Source organism: Mustela putorius, unplaced genomic scaffold (genome assembly GCF_011764305.1).
Source record: "Mustela putorius furo isolate JIRA1106 unplaced genomic scaffold, ASM1176430v1.1 tig00003914_pilon_pilon_pilon, whole genome shotgun sequence".
Lineage (NCBI taxonomy): Eukaryota > Metazoa > Chordata > Mammalia > Carnivora > Mustelidae > Mustela > Mustela putorius.
In genome coordinates this window covers 2,197,588-2,217,987 of record NW_025422061.1, presented here as the reverse complement: position 1 = coordinate 2,217,987, position 20,400 = coordinate 2,197,588, and the positions used below count along the sequence as shown (strand labels likewise).

Here is a 20,400-nt window from a genome sequence, read left to right as displayed (position 1 = left end):
GGGCACCTCAGGAAAGCAGCAGTGGAACCCCATGGGCAGGAAGACTGTGAATTCAGCAGAGTTCTGCTGCTCTGGTATTGATATAGGAGGCAAGATTATATTTTATTATTTTATTTTATTTGTTTTTAACATCTTAATTTAATTTTATTTTTTATCAGTTTTTCAAGATTTATTCTTTATACACCACACCCATGAGACAACATTTTAAGTGGGAACTTAAAGTGATTCTGAGGAAAGGACACCATTGTCCTCCTTTGAGAAAATTAGCTCAGTGGGAGTGGTGGACATGTCCCCAGTGAGTTGCTTATTTGCTGTGCAATCTTGACTCATCTAAATCACACTCTCTCATACTCTTTAAACATGTAAAAAGGAGATGCAAAGATATATATTTTTAGTAATTTTTTTTTTTTTTTTTAAATATGGAACGCTTCACGAATTTGCGTGTCATCCTTGCGCAGGGGCCATGCTAATCTTCTCTGTATCGTTCCAATATTAGTATATGTGCTGCCGAAGCGAGCATTTTTTTTTTTTTTTTGTCTGTCAAAGCAGGATCTCGCTTTATTGAGCAGGGCAGCGGCTTATATGGGGTGAGGGAAGGGAAGTGAGGTCAGCAAAGTGGGGGCCAATGGGGATGTGCCATGTCGGCGGGAGTTGGGAGAGACACGCCCTGCAGGGGCTGGAGGCTCGCGGGAAACCAAACTGATGAGAAACCGAAACCGCCACTTTGGCGCCTTTGTGGTCGGCCATGTGGGTTCCCGATCCGGAAGAGAAGGCCACCCGGCGCCATCTTAGCCTCTTGGGGCCCAACATCTCCCCCTTTTGTTTTTGTATGCATGACTTCTCTCTTAGGTCACCGGCGGCGGGCCTTCAGGCTTACCCGTCATTGGGGAATCACACTGCTTTGGTGTACCCCCTGTCTTAGGTTGCTCTGCATCCCCCACCGGTCTTACCCATCATTGAATATCATGCCTGTATGGGGGTTTGGTCCCTGACCTGGCGTGGGTTGTTCCTGCAAGGAATCCCATCCGCCATAGGTCGTGAGACTATTGATGGGGCCCCTCGTAGGACTCGTCGTCATGGGTGGCCAGTCTCTGGTATTGAACATGGACGTTCATGAGTTGAATGGCCTCCACTCTTTTATTGGACGAATCGGGCAATCTTATTGATAATACAGGGGCCAAAGGTCAGCAGGAGAAGTAGGGTTAGGATGGGCCCCAGGAGGGGGAGGAGAAAGGGAAGTAAGCCATTAAAGCTTGTCCAGAAGGGGGAGGTCATCAGGGCGTGGCGGCGCTTCTCTAGGTCCTCCTGTAGCTTCTTGATTTTGTCTCGTACAATACCCGACCGGTTGGCAAAGAAACAACATTCCTCCTGTAAAAACAAACATATGCCTCCCTTTCCGGCTGTTAATAGATCTAAGCCTCACTGGTTTTGGAGGACTACCGCAGCCAGCGAGTCCATCTATGTTTGGAGGTCAAGGATGGTCTCTGAGACTGCACCCAAGTCATTAATCATCTGTCGGGATAATGTGTTATAGTAGTGGAGAGAGGTACCTATCCTGGCAGAGCCGGTTGCAACTCCCGCAGTGATCCCTAATCCCAGCATGATGGGGATGGCCTGGATGGCTCTTTTGGATCGCCCTCTGAGACAATCGAAGGCAGTAATTGGAAGGCTCTGATAATGTTGAGATCTGGCAGAAGCCAAGCTAAGGCACAAAGGCCAGTCCAATTAGTGGGGAGGAAGCTGAATGCCTCGTCCCCACAGACGAATACAGTGGCATTGCGGGGGCAGAGTTGAGTATTGTTTACTGTGGTGTTTTGGTCACAGTAGCTGGGGTCAATAGCCCCGAGGTCAATATTAGAGCCATTGTCCGCCAACGGGGGCGCCCAAAGACAGGTGACATTAGAAGAGAGGGGGGATATGTACACATAGTCTCTGGGAGGCCAAAGAGGACAGTTCGTGGTGGGAAGGAGCAGGGAGACATTGGCGAGGAAAGCCTGGGCCAGTAGGGGCCCATTCTTTAAGCATAGGCCAGCGCGAGTGACTTGTCCATGAGCCAGCAGAAGAAGAAGCGGTGCCACCCAAGACATCCTGATTGGTGGGCCTATGAATCAATAAGGGGAAGCTCCTCAGAGGGCGGTAGGCCCTCTGGGTCAGAGTTAGCAATCTCCTTCGCCTCTGGGAGGTACTTAAGGTCCCTGGCAGGCACCCATATGGGCTTCTTTTCAGAGGGTGGGAACACACATCCAAATCCTCTGCCTGCTGTGAGGAGGGGGTCGGGCCCGGAGAAGTTAGGAGCGGGCAGGGAAAAGGTGAATTTTTCTGTGTCGTCGGGATGAAGGGGAATGGAGAAGAAACAATCCTTAATATCAATGGTGGTAATTAAATGGTTAGATGGAATAGCAGGGATCCATGGGAGCCCCCTTTGAGGGGTCCCGAAGGGGATCATCCTGTTGTTCACTAGTCGTAAGTCCTGTAACAACCTCCATGAGTTGTTAGACTTTTTGATGACAAAAATGGGGGAATTCCAGGGGCTAAGAGATGGGCGGATATGCCCAAGGTCAAGCTGTTGTTGTACCAGAAGGTGGAGTTGCTGCAATTTGTGAGAAGGGAGAGGCCACTGCTCTACCCAAATGGGAGGACCCTCTTTCCAATTAATTTTGGGGACCTGAGGCAGGGCAGTGGCCTTTAGGATTGGGGGGACTGGTGTCTTTGCCTTATACTCTCCAGGTAGGGGTCATCTCGGTAGTTGGAATGGGCACTCCTTCCCTCCCGGAATTGTTGCTGGTATTCCTCCTCATCCAGTATATCATCAAAAAAGGCCTTATGATCAGTAGTAATGAAGGCCTCTGTGGCTCCTAGAATGTCTTGACCAAGGAGGTTGGCGGTGAGCCCAGAGGCTACCAAGGGACAAATTTGTCCTCTGTTGCCGTCTGGATCGACCCAGCACATTAAGTTGGCAGTCTCATGGGAGCCAGCTTGGCCTCCAACCCCCACTAAGGGGGGGCCAGGAACAAGTTCCCATGAAGGGGGGACCTCCTCCTGTCGGAGGATGGTACGTTCAGCTCCTGTGTCAATGAGGCACTTAAAAGATTTGTCTCCGATTGTGAGGCGCATCTTGGGGTGGAGGCCCGGGACCAGCGGGACGGTCCAATGCACTCGAACAGGTGCCTTCCCCTTATTTAACGGGGCTGGGGATTGCCCCGACTGGAGTTTAAAGGCTTGCCCTGGATATCGAATCTGGATTTGCAGTCCTTTGCCCAGTGGAACCCCTTTTTACATTTAGGGCATGGGGTCCGTGGCAGGACATAAGATTGAGGCTGGACGGGCTTACGGCCCTGTGGGCAGTTTCTCTTGAAATGCCCCTCTTGTCCACAACCAAAGCATAAACGAGGTGAGTCCGTGGGGCGGGACTGCAGGGATGTTTGCTGAATGGCGCAAACGAGGGTCTCAAGGCTCTCCTGCTGGTGCTCCTTGAGGGCAGCGGCCATAGCTCTCGCTTGATGCGATGTAGAGCCAATGTCTTTGGTTGCAATAACCCAGTGGTCCATTGACCTTTCTTTTAAGCCCGCACAGGCCATTCTATGGTCACGGGTCATACCTTCTCACACTGCCATTTTTAGAAAATGGTCCCTAAGGTCCCCCGGGGGGAGTTTCTTTTTGATGGATTTTTCCACCCGGTCGATAAATGAGGGAAGGTCCTCATTAGCCTTTGGATGTAGCCCCGCGATGGGCGACTCAGAAGGCCCTTCTTCGAGTTTATTCCAGGCGGCGAGCCCCGCGGCTCGCACCTGATCTTGGTATGGGGGAGGAATGGCAGCCTGCTGAATACCGGAGGCATATTGGCCATCCGTTCCAGTAAGCATTCCCATGGTGATCAGGATGGCAGGATTGGCACGGGCATTCCTTTCTGCAATTTGTTGACATTCCTCCTTGTATAGGGCAGTCCACTTTATATACAGGGCGCCCGGAAGTACGGCCCTGGCCAGCGAGCGCCAGTCTGCCGCCGTACAGGAAGAATATGCAAGTCCACAGAGGATGGTTTCCGTCCAGGGGGCATTAGGCCCATCCTCCAGAACTGCCTTCTTAAGTTCCTTGAGGTCCCTGGGTTCCCATGGGTACCAGGGGGCAGGTCGATTGCCCCCGGGGTTCACATTAACAGGGTAAAGAGAGCAACCCGGGGGTTCGGGGGTGTGGTGTTCCGAAGGAGGAGGGCAGTATGGAGGCGGAGGGGTAGGCGCTGAAGGTTGGATAAAGGGGTTAGTAGAAGGGGGGCGCGCAGGGGGGCCCTCAGCCAGAGATCCGGGTTGGAGGTCCGGGGGCCAAGGAGCCGCGTCAAAGGGGTCTAGCGAGGGGTAGAACCTCTTTGGTTCAACAGGGGGGTCGTTTTTAGAAGAGGACTGCCCCATAACTTATGGGGGTACACTCACCCGTTGACCAATTGGCCCGTCAGCGGAAGAGACTCCTCACATGGGGCACCAGTTGTGGGGCGCGTCGCCAGGCCAGCCGGAGACCCCCACTAGGGGCTGAGCGGGATGGCGAGTGTCGCGAACCCGGAACGCGCAGAGGAACGACACCAGGCTCGGGAGGTCTGTCGAAGCAGGATCTCCTATTTTTAGTAATTTTTTAAAGATGTTTGCAAAGCTCCAGTCTTGAACAATAATATAGGAGGTGTTCAATAACTGGCTTCTTTCCTAATTTCTGTTTCCATGGGTTTCATATTTACTTCCTTTTCTTCTTGTTTCATATACAACATGGAAGTACTGTGTTAAGTACAGGAACCAGGATTAACTTGTGAGATGGCTATCATCAACGGCAGGAAGCAGGATTTTCCTGTGAAGTGGCTATCATTGTCAGCATGAATCAGGATTAGTCTGTAAGGTGGCCATCATCACCAGCATGAATCAGGATTAGCCTGTAGGTGACTATCATCACCATCATGAATCAGGATTAGACTGTGGGTGACTATCGTTACCAGCATGAATCAGTCTCAGCCCGTAGTTGGCTATCATTGCCAGCATAAATCAGGATTATTCTGTGAGGCGGCTGTCATCACCAGCATGTTTCATAAATGAGGAAGCTATGAACTGAGCCCTAGTCAGCAATGTGTCTTTGATCTTTGCCACTGGAACCTGACCAGCCAAACTCTTCATTCATTTGTTCAGGTGACAAGAGTTTGTACATGCAGGGCACTGCTCTAAAGGCAAAACAATAAGCCTCTACCATCACAGAACATTCTGTGGGGAGGAACAAACATTAAGAACAATTGGAAAGAAAACTAATCAAAGGTGGTAAATGGCATGGTGAGAGAAGAAGATGGGGACACTCTCCCCACAGCTTTATTGAGGACTGATTGACAAACATTGTGTATACATATGGTGCACAGCCTGATGTTCTCATATATATATATATATATATATATATATATATATGAAATATATATATACTGTTTGTATGTATACTGTTTGTATAATTTAGATAGACATACTTTTTTTAAAATTTAACTTAATTTTTCAGTGTTCCAAGATTCATTATTTATGCACCACACCCAATGATCCATACAATACATGGTAGACACTGTTTTTTTTTTTTTTAAGATCTTATTTATTTGACAGAGAGAGATTAGAAGTAGGCAGAGCAGAGGCAGAGAGAGGGGGGAAGCAGGCTCCCCGCTGAGCAGAGAGCCCGATGTGGGGCTCAATCCCAGGACCCTGAGATCATGACCTGAGCTGAAGGCAGAGGCTTAACCCACTGAGCCACCCAGGTGCCCTGGTAGACATTGTTTTAAAGGAGAATAAGAAGCCTAGGAGATTTTCCTTACCAGATGTTATACCTTCCATAATGCCACAGCCTCTAAAACCTCATGATCACAGGTTCAAGCCTCCAGAGAGAGATTGTAAACAATGGGGTCGTAATGGTCAGCATGGTGACTATAGTTCCCAAGACTGGACTGCATCTTTGAAAGTCCTGAGATGAGTAGAGTTAAAAGTGCTCATCCCAAGGGAAAAAAAACAAAAAACAAAAAACTAACTCTGTGTGGTGCTGGAACGTTAACTAATCTTATTGTAATCATTTTGAAATATATACATATGTCAAATGATTATGTGATGTGGTATACCTAAAGTTATACAATGGATGCTATATACTAATTCTGTCTTAAGAAAACGAGGAAAAAAAACAATGCCCTGGTGATATTGGTGCAAATAGACCAGTGAAACCAAAGAGAAGTTGACCAATTTCCTGGGTAACTGGAAGTAGAATTGTCATCAGTGTAGGACGAGTAGGTAGAGATGAAGGAGACCAGGGGTTTGCATTAAGTTAGGGCAGTGTTCTGCTCAGACATGGGGCATTTTCCCAGACTGCAACAGGCCATGACAGACATCCAGTGCCTGTTCTGAGAGCGGGTCCCACGTGGCTGGAATTTCCATCCTCTTACTCTAATACAAGCAGCGGTGGTGGTAGCTTGTTCTGTTGTCCTTCCACATAAAGCTCATGTTTAAAACACCGCTTCTTAGCTTGGTGCTGGAGGAATGCCACATTGCCTTTCTGAACAGGGCTGGCTCCTCCTCCTCCCACCATGGGCCTCTTTAAGTCCTGGTATCTCCCAGAAAATGTTTGCAGCTTATGCTATGTTCATGACTTACATTTCCAGCAAGTGAAGGACACTGGTAAGAACTGGGAACAGCACAGAGTGGTTTGTATCTTTTCTTTTTCTTTTTTTTTTTTTTAAAGAAATGCTACTTAATTAAACATTGCAATCTGGAGAGTGGAGAGGGTGGTGCCTCTCAAGTCTGGTATACAGAGCTTGGTGGAGTCCTGGAAGGTGAAAGCCCCACTGTGTATCTTCAGCCTCCCTCTCCAAAAACCTCATTCACCTTTAATTGGAGCAATGAAGCAGCCATGAAGGGTAAGCAAGCTGAGTTTGAGGGGAGCATTGGTGACTGCAGGCCAGCCAGGACCTCTGGAGAACATGTGGATCACGGATTTCCTTTAAGTCTGTGCCCACTGGGAGCTGAGCATCAGGATGGAAGAAACCAAGGCCCTCCAGTCTTCTGGATTGCTGGAGTGGAACCAGAGACCACTATGAACCTCTACCTACAGGGGGAACTCTTGTCTCAAAGGGACTGATTTCTTGGAGACCTTTGAGCTCCTGGGATTTACTACAAGCCCTTCAGCTGAGGTGTTGAGCCTTTCCTCAGCAGGAGCATGGTGATGTGCCACTATGGGAGCCTCATGATTGGATGTGCAGGGATGGAGGTCTGTCTCTTCCCTATGTCCCCCTGCAACTGCAGCTCTCACACTTCAGGCTCATAAAGCTTGGGTCCCACAGGGACACTCTTCACTTCCCCAGTGGATGGATTTGCCCCCTCTCATGCTTTCTGGTTCTCTTTATTTCAAGTTATTGTGATGGATAAATTGAGAGTTCTGGTTTGGCAGAACTCTACACACTGATGAGCTGGGAAGGGACAGGGCATAGAAGCTCTGTGTCCCCCACCCTAAAGCTGACCTTGCCCTGTGCATCTCTCCCACTCGGCTGCTTCTGAGTTGTATCCTTTATAAAAAAATGGTCCTTACAAGCATGGCACTTTTCAGTGAGTTCCACTATTCATTGAACTTGAAGGATGTTCTGTGGGAAACCCAGAATTGATAGCTTAATCCTTCCAAATTATTGGTGGTGTCTGTGGTGTAAGAAAAAAATGCATATATTCGATCTTTGTCCCTAGTGTTTGACATACAATGTCAAAAACTTCAGATTTCCTGACTGATAAGAGTATCTTTTGTTGTTCATAAAAAGCCTGTTTTAGTCAGACCTGGACTAATGCTAATGTAAGTTATGGTAGGTTTTTCAGTTTCCAGGGGGCTGGCCCTCCAGAAAAACCAAGCATGGGTTTAGGACGTTCAGCTCCATTGTTCCCACCTCTGAGGAGGGGCCAGGGGCCAGAGACTGGACCAGTCACATTGTCAATGAGTTAATCAACCATGCCTGTGTAATAAATCCCCCGTATGAACTCTGGGCACCAAGGTTTGGCAGAGCTCTACACACTGATGAGCTGGGAAGGGACAGGGCATAGAAGCTCTGTGTCCCCCACCCTAAAGCTGACCTTGCCCTGTGCATCTCTCCCACTCGGCTGCTTCTGAGTTGTATCCTTTATAAAAAAATGGTCCTTACAAGCATGGCACTTTTCAGTGAGTTCCACTATTCATTGAACTTGAAGGATGTTCTGTGGGAAACCCAGAATTGATAGCTTAATCCTTCCAAATTATTGGTGGACCCTTGAACTTGTGGTTCCATGGGACTGAGACCCTTCCACCTGTGGGCTCTGTGGTAACTCGACAGCTTGTGTCTATACTGGATTGGATTGTTGGACACCTAACTGGAGGTGGATGATTGATCAGCAAGCATGCAGGGCCCCAAGCACTTAACTCACCTTGTTACCATGCACAAGTCACTCCATTTTCCTTTTTGTGCAAAAATGCAATTAATAATTATGTCTGTATCAGTTCAATACTTTGAGATTTAAAAGGACAGCTATTGCATTCGGAGTGCTGCCAAGAATGCAATAAGGTCTATTTTCATCTGTTTCTCTTCTCATTATCTTTGAGGGGTAAATGTCAGAAATAAGGTAATGGGTTAAAGACTCAATTTCAGTTTCCCTTCTAGTGGGCAACATGCTCAGGAAATTAGGGGACTTAGTTTGGAGTGGAGTCTCTGGAACACAACCTCCCAGGATAGAAAAGTTCATTCTGTGACCATGAATGAGCAAAAGGTATCTGCTTTCCACTTAATGATTTGTTGTTTAGTTGTATTGAGAATTACCTTAATAGACACATAAGCCTCATTTTAGGAATTATTAGCATTGATTCCTGGAGGACAAGAATGTCTCTAGGACTGTGAACTCACTTTCATTAAGCATCTTTCTGCTCCCTAAAATGCTGTATATTCTAATTAAGGGGTTGTTAGGTACCAGTCATACCTTTTGGTAATCTAGAGAAGTGATATCAGCATCTAAATAATAAACAGGTGTATCAGTCAGAACATAGCCATGTGACAGAAACTAGACCACTTGTTTCAACTGAAGGAATTTAACATAAAGATTGTGGGGAATTAGAGGTTGGGTCTCTGAAAAGAAAGACAACTCAGAAGTTTTATGGGGGGAATGACTTCAGCAAACAGGTAGTGGGCTTTATGAGAATGTGGGTGTTTGGAGGAGGGTCCCAGGAGAGTGCTGCTGGGCTGCTGGTGGTGTGAAGTGCTGGTCCTGCAGGTGTGCAAGTGGAGTCAGCTGCTACTGGCAGGGAGAGGAAACCTCACTGTAGAAGCATCGAAGGACAAAGGGAAGCCAGACGGAGAACATCTTCTCTCCTTTCCAGCCTGGCAGACTGACTGAGGAACTTCCCACAGGATGTATTTACAGGAAGCAGCTGACAGGCAAAATCATTTTTGCTCAAGTCCCAACTTCGCATCAGAAAGAGGAGTACAGAGGGGTCAACTTGCTGTCAAAAGAATAGCTTTATAGCTGGCACTGTGATAGTATAGGGCGCAGGTATAAAAAATACATTTGAGAATCAAGTGTGAACCTGTCAAGAGATGATTAAGTGAGGTTTCAGAAGGTGGGAGTAAGGAAATAGGCAACTAGGAGGAATCCTGACAGTTAATTTTAGTTTTTCAAGGAAGGCTTTGTCTATTGTGGGGATGGGAGGTTAAAAGGAAGAAGATGATGAATATATATCACTTCTTTGTCCATTCATCTCTTTGTGGACATTTGGGCTGCTTCCATATCTTGGCTAGTAAATAAAGCTGCAATAATATCTTATTAAATTAATATCAGCTGTGACCAAGAATAAGATCAATTAGTAACAACAGGAATGGACCCAGAGGGTAGTAGGCTAAGAGAAATCATTTAGTCAGAGAAAGGCACTCGTATGTAGAATTTAAGAAACAAAACAAGTAAGCAAGTGGAGAAAAAGAGAGAGACAAACCAAGAAACAGACCTTAAATATGGAGACCAAACTGATGGTTACCAGAGGGGGGTGGGGTGGGAGGATGGGTGAAGAAGGTGAAGGGGATTAAGAAGACATTTGCCATTAAAAACAGACACACAGACCAGTGAAACAGAGTAGAGAGCCCAGATATGGACCCTCTACTCTATAGTCAAATAATCTTCGACAAAAGAGGAAAAAATATACAGTGGAAAAGATAGTCTCTTCAATAAATGGTGCTGGGAAAACGGGACAGCTATATGTAGAAGAATGAAACTCAACCCTTCTTTTACACCGCACACAAAGATAAACTCAAAATGGATGAACGGCCTCAACATGAGACAAGAATTCATCAGAATCCTAGAGGAGAACATAGGCAGTAACCTCTTTGATATGAGCCACAGCAACTTCTTTCAAGATATGTCTCCAAAGGCAAAGGAAACAAAAGCTAAGATGAACTTTTGGGACTTCATCAAGATCAAAAGCTTCTGCAGAGCAAAGGAAACAGTCAAGAAAACAAAGAGGCAACCCACGAAATGGGAGAAGATATTTGCAAATGACAGTACAGACAAAAGGTTGATATCCAGGATCTATCAAGAACTCCTCAAACTCAACACACCCAAAACAGACAATCTTTTCAAAAAATGGGCAGAAAATATGAACAGACACTTCTCCAACGAAGACTTATAAATTGCTATCAGACACATGAAAAAAGGTTCATCATCACTAGCCATCAGGGAGATTCAAATTAAAACCACATTGAGATACCACCTTACACCAGTTAGAATGGCTAAAATTAGCAAGACAGGAAACAACGTGTGTTGGAGAGGATGTGGATAAAGGGAAACCCTCTTCCACTGTTGGTGGGAAAGCAAGTTTGTGCAGCCACTTTGGAAAACAGTGTGGAGATTCCTCAAGAAATTAAAAATAGAGCTTCCCTATGACCCTGCCATTGCACGACTGGGTATTTACCCCAAAGATACAGATGTAGTGAAAAGAAGGGACATCTGTACCCCAATGTTTATAGCAGCAATGGCCATGGTCTCCAAACTGTGGAAAGAACCAAGATTCCCTTCAATGGACACATGGATAAGGAAGATGTGGTCTATATACACTATGGAGTATTGTGCCTCCATCAGAAAGGATGAATACCCAACTTTTGTAGCAACATGGATGGGACTGGAAGAGATTATGCTGAGTGAAATCAGTCAAGCAGAGAGAGTCAATTATCATATGGTTTCACTTATTTGTGGAGCATATCAAATAGCATAGAGGACAAGAGGAGATGGGGAGGAGAATGGAGTTGGGGGAAATTGGAAGGGGAGGTGAACCATGAGAGACTCTGGACTCTGAAAAACAATCTGAGGGTTTTTAAGGGGTGGGGTGGGAGGTTGGGGGAAGCAGGTAGTGGTTATTGGAGAGGGCACGAATTGCATGGAGCACTGGGTGTGGTACAAAAACAATGAATACTGTTACGCTGAAAAGAAATTTAAAAAGAAAAAAAAAAAAAGAAGAAAAGAAGACCCTTGTCATGATGAACACTAAGAAATGTATAGAATTGTTGAATCACTATATTGTACAACTTAAACGAACATAATACTATGTTATTATATTTCAATAAAGGATAAATAGAGAAAAAGAAAGATATGATCAAATTTGTGTACTTTACTGATTTTAAAAAAGCATCTGATGATTAGGGTGCCTGGGTGGCTCACACAGTGTTCAGTTCATGAGCTCATGGTTGTGGGATCAAGCCCTGTATCAGGCTCTATGCTCTGAGTGGTGTCTGCTTTGGACTCTCTCTCCTTCTCCCTCTGACTCTCCTCACATTCTCTCTCTCTCTTTGGAATAAATAAATAAACCTTAAAAAAATCTGACAATTGTTAATGAGGGAAACATGAAAGATAGCAGTAATTCTTCAAGAAAAAAGTTGGCATACTTGATTTTGTTTTTTATCATGAACTGGGAATGACATAATTAGAACTTTTTTTTTTTTCTGCTAAATAATTAACATCAGAAAGAGGTGCCAAGAAAGTCTAGAGTAAATGTCATTCTTTTTTCCATACATCTCCCAATGACAAAAGACTCTATAACAAGACAGTCTGGTAAGTCAGCTACCTGACAGTTTTACAAACTTGTATTTACTATGTAAGAAACCTTTATTGACTGAAGGCAGATCCTTTGTGGGTGTCAGTGAATTTTTTAGAGTATTATTATCAGGTTTTCTTTTTTCTTTCTTTTTTTTTTTTTTAAGATTTTATTTATTTATTTGACAGACAGAGATCACAAGTAGGTAGAGAGGCAGGCTGAAAGAGAGAGAGGAAGAAGCAGGCTCCCTGCCCAGCAGAGAGCCCGATGTAGGACTTGATCCCAGGACCCTGGGATCATGACCTGAGCCGAAGGCAGTGGCTTAACCCACTGAGCCACCCAGGCGCCCCTATTATCAGGTTTTCATGAGGAAGATATTGGCTTTCTTTTTGTTGACTTGAAGAGCTATCTACTCAGGTTGGACACCTTGAGAAGGTGGATACAGGACCATTTTTGACTAGAGCATCCAATAAATGACGTAAAGATCTTGGCTGGAGTTTCAACCACTTATCACTTCATCTCTAGTGATCATGCATCTAATCATCACAAGAAACAATTTAAAAGATTTTTTAGCTAAAAGCAGTAAGTGGTGCAGGGAAGTAGTTAAGTCATTCAAGGAATGCTACCTTTCTTGTAAAAGTAATTTTAAAAAAAGGGGAAGATTCTAGGCTTTTGTAAAAGCCTTGCTGAAACAGTGCCCTCTACTGCTGGAAACCTTTTTCTGCTTACTCTCATTTTTTTGTGGCTTGAGCTCAGTGACAAGGAGTATGGTGTGGATGAAGCTGGACAATGACTAATTAATAGAATTAGGAATTTTCACAAATGGAAAATAGAACAGTATAATTATTTTAAGTATTATTAAATGTTTTCCTTTTTTTTCTTTTTGACATTATTTAAAAAAACAATAACATTTTAAATATCCTAGAAATGTCTTTAAGGTAATGTCAATTTTAGCTCTCTCTTAACCTTTGGCCAAGGAATTCAGGGCTTTCTGGCTAACTTCAGTGTGATAAATATTTATCAGGCACTGCTCAATTTCTTGAGTTGGAAACACGATTTTAAACATCTAAGGCAGGGATAGAATTTGCCAAATGTAATTGAGTCTATTCTTCTTAAAGAATAAAAATGGCTTTCTGTTGTCATTGTTGCACAAAGTCTAAGTTACTATGGGTGGAAATGCAGCACCTGTGGGGTTCAGTCCAGGTGTGAAGACAATCCACTGTGGATGTGAAGCTAGCACGTTTCAGCCTTGTACCACTAGCCCTATGGGCAACACGAAGCTGTGCATAGTCTGTCTGAAGCCTCCCATAGCTCCTGCAGCTAAGTGATTGTCTGGTAGCCTTTGCATTTAATAAACTGGCAGGAGACTTTTTCTATCTAAATACTATGTGATAGATAATTTTAGCTAGCCATATATTGTGTGCACGAGGTTCATAAAGATTTTTCAATCATTCCTTTCCATTTATCAACTGAAATTTTGTTTCATATGTGATTTTTTTTTACACTGGTGGCGATTCATCATGGAGCATATAAAAATTAATTTGACTCACCCCCTCAAAAAAAAATCTCATTATATTCACAGTACAGAGCAATAGATTTCCAAAGTTTTCATAGCAAAGTGATACTTTTAGAAAAGTACCTGGAAAGCACTCACTTTATCCTGTTTTCTTCATGAGTATTTCTCAGATTTTTCCACAAAGTATTCAAAAAAGCAGAGGACAGTGAATTTCAGAAACCTTACCATAATATAGAAGAGTGCATCAAAGCACACAAAGTATTTGAAACTTAGGTTTTTATGATAAAAATTTACCTACATTTTTTCTATCTATTCTCTCAGTTTATTATAATGGAAGCATGCTTTCATTTAATTATCAGTTCAATTATTTAAATATCTTCTCAAGCATCAAATAACATTGATGCTTCTGGAAAATTCATCATGTTTACCTTGTGCTTTTATGTAACTCTGATGTAGAATATTCTGGGGTCTCTGGTGTTCCAGATGCATGCCAAACTATCCCCAAACTCAGTAGCTTGGGATAACTCACCATTTTGCACATTGGGAATTTGGGCAGAGCTCAGCTGTAAAGTTCTTTGATTCTATGCTGTGTCTACTGAGGTCACAGTGTGGTATTGAACTAGTGGGCAGGAGGGGCTCAGAGAGCCCCACTCAGGTGTGGTAGAATTGGTTGGAAGCCTGACAGAGGAAGGATGGAAGGTGATAATGTCTGCCCACAGTCTTCCCAGCACGGCTACCTAACAGCAGTTAAGCTTTCTACCTGGTAACTACAGACCCAGACAGACTGTGTTAACTGCACACTACCAGATTTCCTTTGATCTTGCCTTGGAAGGTCTAAAATATCACTTTTACCTCGTTTTAATAAGAAGTACTTTGAGATCATCTTTAAGCTAGCACACCTGTTTTGAGAAATATAGTCTTCAGTCCTCTCAAATGTGTTCTAAAATTAGGTCACATCCATACATAGCTGTATGTGTGGACTGACATTTTTGCATCCATGACAGATTGCTCTCATTGAATTGTGTCCTGGACCTGTGCCATTAGGAAAAGTCAGGAGAGAAAGTTCTTATGCATCATTATGCATGTCACTAAAGTAGTTCTAAAGGTCTTAGTTATTGCCTGGGGAGGGCAACCCAGGGGAAAATTTCTTTGTGGTTGTGAAAATGGGAAGAGTCATGATTCTTCTACATTTCTTAAATCAAATGCTATAGCTTTGCAATATTTATTTTCTTTTTGCCTTTACTATCAAGAAAACTTCTTCAATTTTCCTTTTGTCCTAATTATATGGTTGTTTTGTTGTTGTTGTTGTTGTTGTTATTATTATTATATTTATTTTCTCTGCCAGGTTATGTTAGTATCTGGGATATGTATGACAGCAGGATAAAAATGAATAAGTTAAATATAACTAAATACAAAACAAAATATTTAAAATACTTTGTGTGCTTTGATGCACTGGTAAGGTTTCTGAAATTCACTGTCCTCTGCTTTTCTGAACACTTTGTGGAAAAAGCTGAGAAATACTCATGAAGAAAACATAATAAGGTGTGTACTTTTCAGGTACTTTTCTAAAAGTATCACTTTGCCAGGAAAACTTTGACAAAAATGCAAATACAGAGTCCTAGTATTGTGGCTGTGTTCTACTAAAGGAGGCGGTCAGTATGGACGTTAGTACTGGTCTCAGTTCCAACAGTTACTGGAACAACCATGAACACGTTACCACTCCAATAACCAAATTCTTACATGACAATGGACAAATATGGAAATTGGAAATATGGAAATATGGACAATGGAAAAAATTACCTCCTGGGGATATTTTAAACAAGATATCATACATACATACACTTAATCTAGTACCTGCATCTTCAAAGCCTTCTACAAATGTTGGCTGTCACGATGACTTTGCACTTATTATTTAAACTTATAGTGTCCTTAAATTTGACTGTATTTATATCTTCTATTCTCAACTAGACATTGTTTGTTTAGGTATTATGCTATTTTGGTTTATACCCATAAATCTAATATAGAGTCTTATGCATCCATAATAAATATGCTTATTTCTGGCCATTGAGGGGAACTTCCTATATGAGAAAACAGACTTTGGGTAGGCGGAAGCATCATCTAAAGTTACAGGAAGAGAAAAGTAATCTTCACTTTTAGAATTTTAAAAAAGTCACATAAAATTTATGGAATTTAAAAATATGGAGACAATCTTACCTCAGTCAGTATGGCTAAAATTAACCACTTAGGAAACAACAGAAAGGGGAACCCTCCTGCACTGTTGGTGGGAATGCAAGCGGGAGCAGCCACTCTGGAAAATAGTCTGGACATTTCTCAAGACATTTCTCAAGACCTAGCATTACTGAATATTTACCCCAAAGATACAAATGTACTGATCTGAAGAGGTACCTGCACTCCAATGTCTATGGCAGCAATGCTCACAATAGCCAAACTATGGGAAGAATCCAGATGTCCATCGACAGATGAATAGATAAAGAGGTAGTATATATATGTATGTATGTATATATATACTATTACTCAGTCACCAGAAAAATATGAAATCTTTCCATTTGCAACAACATGGATGGAACTAGAGGGTAGTGTGCTAAGCGAAAAAGTCAATCAGAGAAAGACAATTATCATATGATCTCACTCATATGTTGAATTTAAGAATTAAAAGATCATAGGGGAAAAGAGAAAAAAAAAAGACAAAATCAGAGAGGGACACAAACCATAAGAGACCCTTAACCATAGGGAACAAACTGAGGGGTGCTGGAGGGGAGGGGGCTTAGGGATGGGGGAACTGGGTGATGGATATTAAGGAGGGCATGTGATGTAATGAGCCCTGGATGTTATATACGATGGATGAATCACTAACCTCTACCTCAGAAAGCAATAATGCATTATATGTTAATTAATTGAATTTATATAAAAATAAAGAAAAAAACACAAAAAATATGTGGAGACAAACAAATTTATTATCATATCAGATCATGATTCAGTTTCACATAATGTATCCTTAGGAGTAATGAAAATGGAAGAGGGAAGATTTGAAAGAGACAAAGGGGAGAAAAATAAGAATAAATAGGAAGATGAAAAGGAGCAAGAATTAGGAAACTAGAAATGAAAATAATTTGACAAGTAACTTATTGAACACCAATTCTGTTTAAACGACTCCTAAAAACAAATGGCTTCTGAGAACAAAGACTATTGGGAGGGGTGGGGTTTTAAGCACTATGACCACACAGAAGGTGAAATGTTGGGACAGGGACTTGGGGGGGGCTTTCAAATCTCTCAAAACACTCCTTGGGTGTCAACTCCTTCAGCACACAAGACGCTTGCCCAGGCTCTGTCACCAACAGGGACTGTCATGTCTCAGAGCCTCATCTCCTGCAGAACCTCCAGGTCCTTGACAGGAGTCTCCTCAGAGCTCCCTTCACATCCTTATTCCTCAGGGTGTAGATGAAGGGGTTGAGGGTGGGGGTGATTATGGAATAGAAGAGAGAGATAAACTTGCCCTGCTCTTGGGAGTAGCTGGAAGGGGGCTGCAGGTACATGTAGATGGCAGGCAGGTAGAAGAGAGAGACCACCACCAGGTGGGAGGAACAGGTCCCAAAGGCTTTGCGCCTTCCCCTGGAGGACTGGATCTTGAGCACTGCATGGGCGATGAAGCCATAGGAGAGAAGGATGAGGGCTAGGGGCACCAGCACAAAGAAGGCCACCAACACAGCCAGTGTAGCATCATTCACGGTGGTGTCTGCACACGACAGCTTGATCATGGCTGGCACCTCACAGAAGAAATTGTTCAGCACCTGCTGCCCACAGAAAGGCAACTGCACTGTCAGCACCACCTGAATGAAGGGAGTTTCCAAAGCTGCTGAGCCAGGCCACAGCCACTAGCTGCTGGCAGAGAGGGCTATGCATAATAATGGCATACCAGAGGGCATTCACAGATGGCCACATAGCGGTCCAGGGCCATGGAGGCCAAGACGATGCACTCAGTGCATCCCAGCCAGTGGAAAATGGAGTACTGCGCCATGCAGCCACCATAGCTGATGGTCTTCCTGGAGCTGCCCATGTTAACCAGCATCTGTGGGACTGTGGTGGTGGTATAGCAGAGATCCAGGAAGGAGAAGTATCTGAGAAAGATGTACATGGGGCTGTGGAGCTGGGGATCCAGCCGGGACACCAGGGTGATAGCAATGTTTTCCAACATGGCCAGAATGTAGGACACCAGGAGGACCACAAAGAGGGGGAGCTCCAGTCATGGCCTGTCAGAAACACCTAGAAGGGTGAAATCCTTAGGGAGATCCTCCAAGAAGCTCTGGTTGTCACCTCTCATGCGGAGGCATTCTCTGGAGACTGTGATGAGTCAAAGTGAATGAAACCTGAGAATAGGAATTAGTTGCCTTCCTAATGGCTGTGACTGAGCTTTCCTACAGAGTTGCATCCTGTCTTACCTCTGTGGAGACCCTGAGGTGTGGGGAAGTCAGAACCAGGAGGCAGAGCAGCTGCCCATGTGTTTGCTCTGCTTCCTGCTCTATGCCATCTTTCTTTATGAAATTTAATTTTTGCATCTGTGAAGTGGGAAGAAAATACTTGTTAAGTTCTGGGGATGATAGAGCGGTATGATGTTTGTGAAAATGTATCAAAAATAAATAAAAAAATTCTTCTGGTTTGGTCAAAGTCTGCTACATCCCCCATCACCATTAAAATGTTTGACTTCTCTCTGCAAACTCACTGACAGGGAGTTGACCACTTTCTTTAGTTTTTTCGCTTTGCCTTTTGGAAGTGGTGATAGGAGGGAAGTGAGAAATGGCATCAAGCAGGATAGGAGCACACTCGACTCACCTGCTAAGGTTTATACCTGGCTCTGTCAGCATAAAGAGGTGCTCTCTGGTTTCCTGCACATGCTGATCTCTCTCCCAGGGCTGTTCACATTCAGGCAGCTCTATCATGCACCTTGCAGTAAAAAAAAAAAAAAAAAAGTACAGACCAAGATCTTCTGAGACCCTGCAGTCAAGGAGCTAAGTCACTTTGGCTGTTGACTTGGTCGTGGCACCTAATAAGATCCCAGAGCATAGGGGTTTGAGCACTAGGAGAAAGATCCAGGATGTGTAAGAATCCTTGGAGCTTTTTTTGAAGGATCATACTGCCTCTAGAGCTAATATATGGGACACTTCGATGGACATTTAGGTTTCCTGCACAACTTTGTTGTGAAGCAGCTCTTTCCTTTTATAATCACAAAACACACATGATTTGATTTTTGGACTCTGTAGCTTTTAGAAAACAACTGGGTTACCACTTGCTGATTCATGGGTCTCTTCCACTGAGGTCCATCAGCCCCAGGTCCTACACTCTTCCCAGGACTGCAAACCCTCAAGTTTATGACATCAATGATATAGTGCATGAGAAGACTGAGAAGGATTCATCCTTCATCCTTAGCTCCTTATTTGCTGCTTTATGCATAAACTATAAAATTCATGGAGATCTCTTAAGTGCTGCTGTAATAAATAAGGGCTGCCCTTCCCTCCAAGTCTTGCATTCTTAAGAACCCTAGTGTTACTTGAAAACAGTCCCAACTCTGGGGTTGCAATGGATACCTAAGTGCAAATGACCTTTCTCCCTCTGTTGTTTCAACACTACATACACTTTCCAATACTCTTGTGGAACATCCAGTTATTACACTTCTGTAATATGGAAACTATGCCTTGGGTTACTCTTAGAGAATAAAGTTATTTTATCTCCAAAGGGAGCTCAGGACACATTTTTGATTCAGTGAGCTGGGTGGGACAAAATCAGGCTTGTCCACCTTTCAAGATGAAAAGCAATCACACTATTTCCCTTTCTTAGGTTTCTGATTCCAAAGTTTCTTCTCATCCAGCATCTATACTGGATAAGAATGGGAAATGTTGCAGGGATAGTAGGAAAGCTATATAAGGTTAAAGGAACCAGGCATGACAGAGGGTAGGTATGGCACTCACATTAAATAAGGAATGCAAATCATGAAACTCTCTATGAGCCAGATGCTATAATCACTTGGTGCTTTCATGGCCCAGTAAAGGAGAAGTTTTTGCCTCCATTTTGCTGTTGGCAGAGTGGCTTGGAGAAGATGACTGTCCTGCTATAGAATACTTACATAGAAGCATATGGTAAAGCCAAGGGTGAAGGCTAAGCTCTTGCTCTTAACCATTATTCTATGTAGTATTTTACCTTTAAAAATCACTTTGCTAGCTCTTAATCTCACAAAACAAACTGAGGGAGGCCAGGGGGTGGGGGATAGGGAGAGGGTGGTGGGTTATGGACATTGGGGAGGGTATGTGCTATGGTGAGTGCTGTGAAGTGTGTAAACCTGGCGATTCACAGACCTGTACCCCTGTGGCTAATAATACATCATATTTTTATAAAAAATAAATAAATAAGTCACTTTGCTAGACTGATGAGTCACATACCTATACCCCTGAAACAAATAATAAATTATATATTAATAAGAAAAATTAATCAACAGAATAAATCAATATATGTAATCAAAGAAACCTACAAAAATAACAGTAAACAGAAAACAAACAGAATATAACTCAAAAAAATCACTTTTCTTTTTAAAAATGAATAGCATTCATGCAGATCCCTGAGACAGAAAAGAACGACAGAAACAGGAGAGTAATGTCACCTGAGAGAAAGGGGTGAGGGATTGAAGAGGAGACACTGTAATTTCCAGGTCAGTGTATCGGGTGTGCATGGGTGCACATGTGCACGCACACACACACACACACACCTCCAGCTGGTTGACTGCAGAGCTGGACACCAGCCCAACCTGACCC

At 43.5% G+C, this 20,400-nt stretch overlaps 1 non-coding gene and 1 pseudogene across 1 annotated transcript; both read right to left on the bottom strand.

The window, feature by feature from the left end:
- Positions 1-413: 413 nt before the first annotated feature.
- On the bottom strand, positions 414-520 carry LOC123388874. Its single transcript, XR_006603394.1, has one exon. It is a non-coding gene; the product is annotated as a U6 spliceosomal RNA (small nuclear RNA).
- A 16,442-nt stretch (positions 521-16,962) lies between these two features.
- On the bottom strand, positions 16,963-17,921 carry LOC101686188 (annotated as a pseudogene).
- Between the last annotated feature and the right edge of the window lie 2,479 nt (positions 17,922-20,400).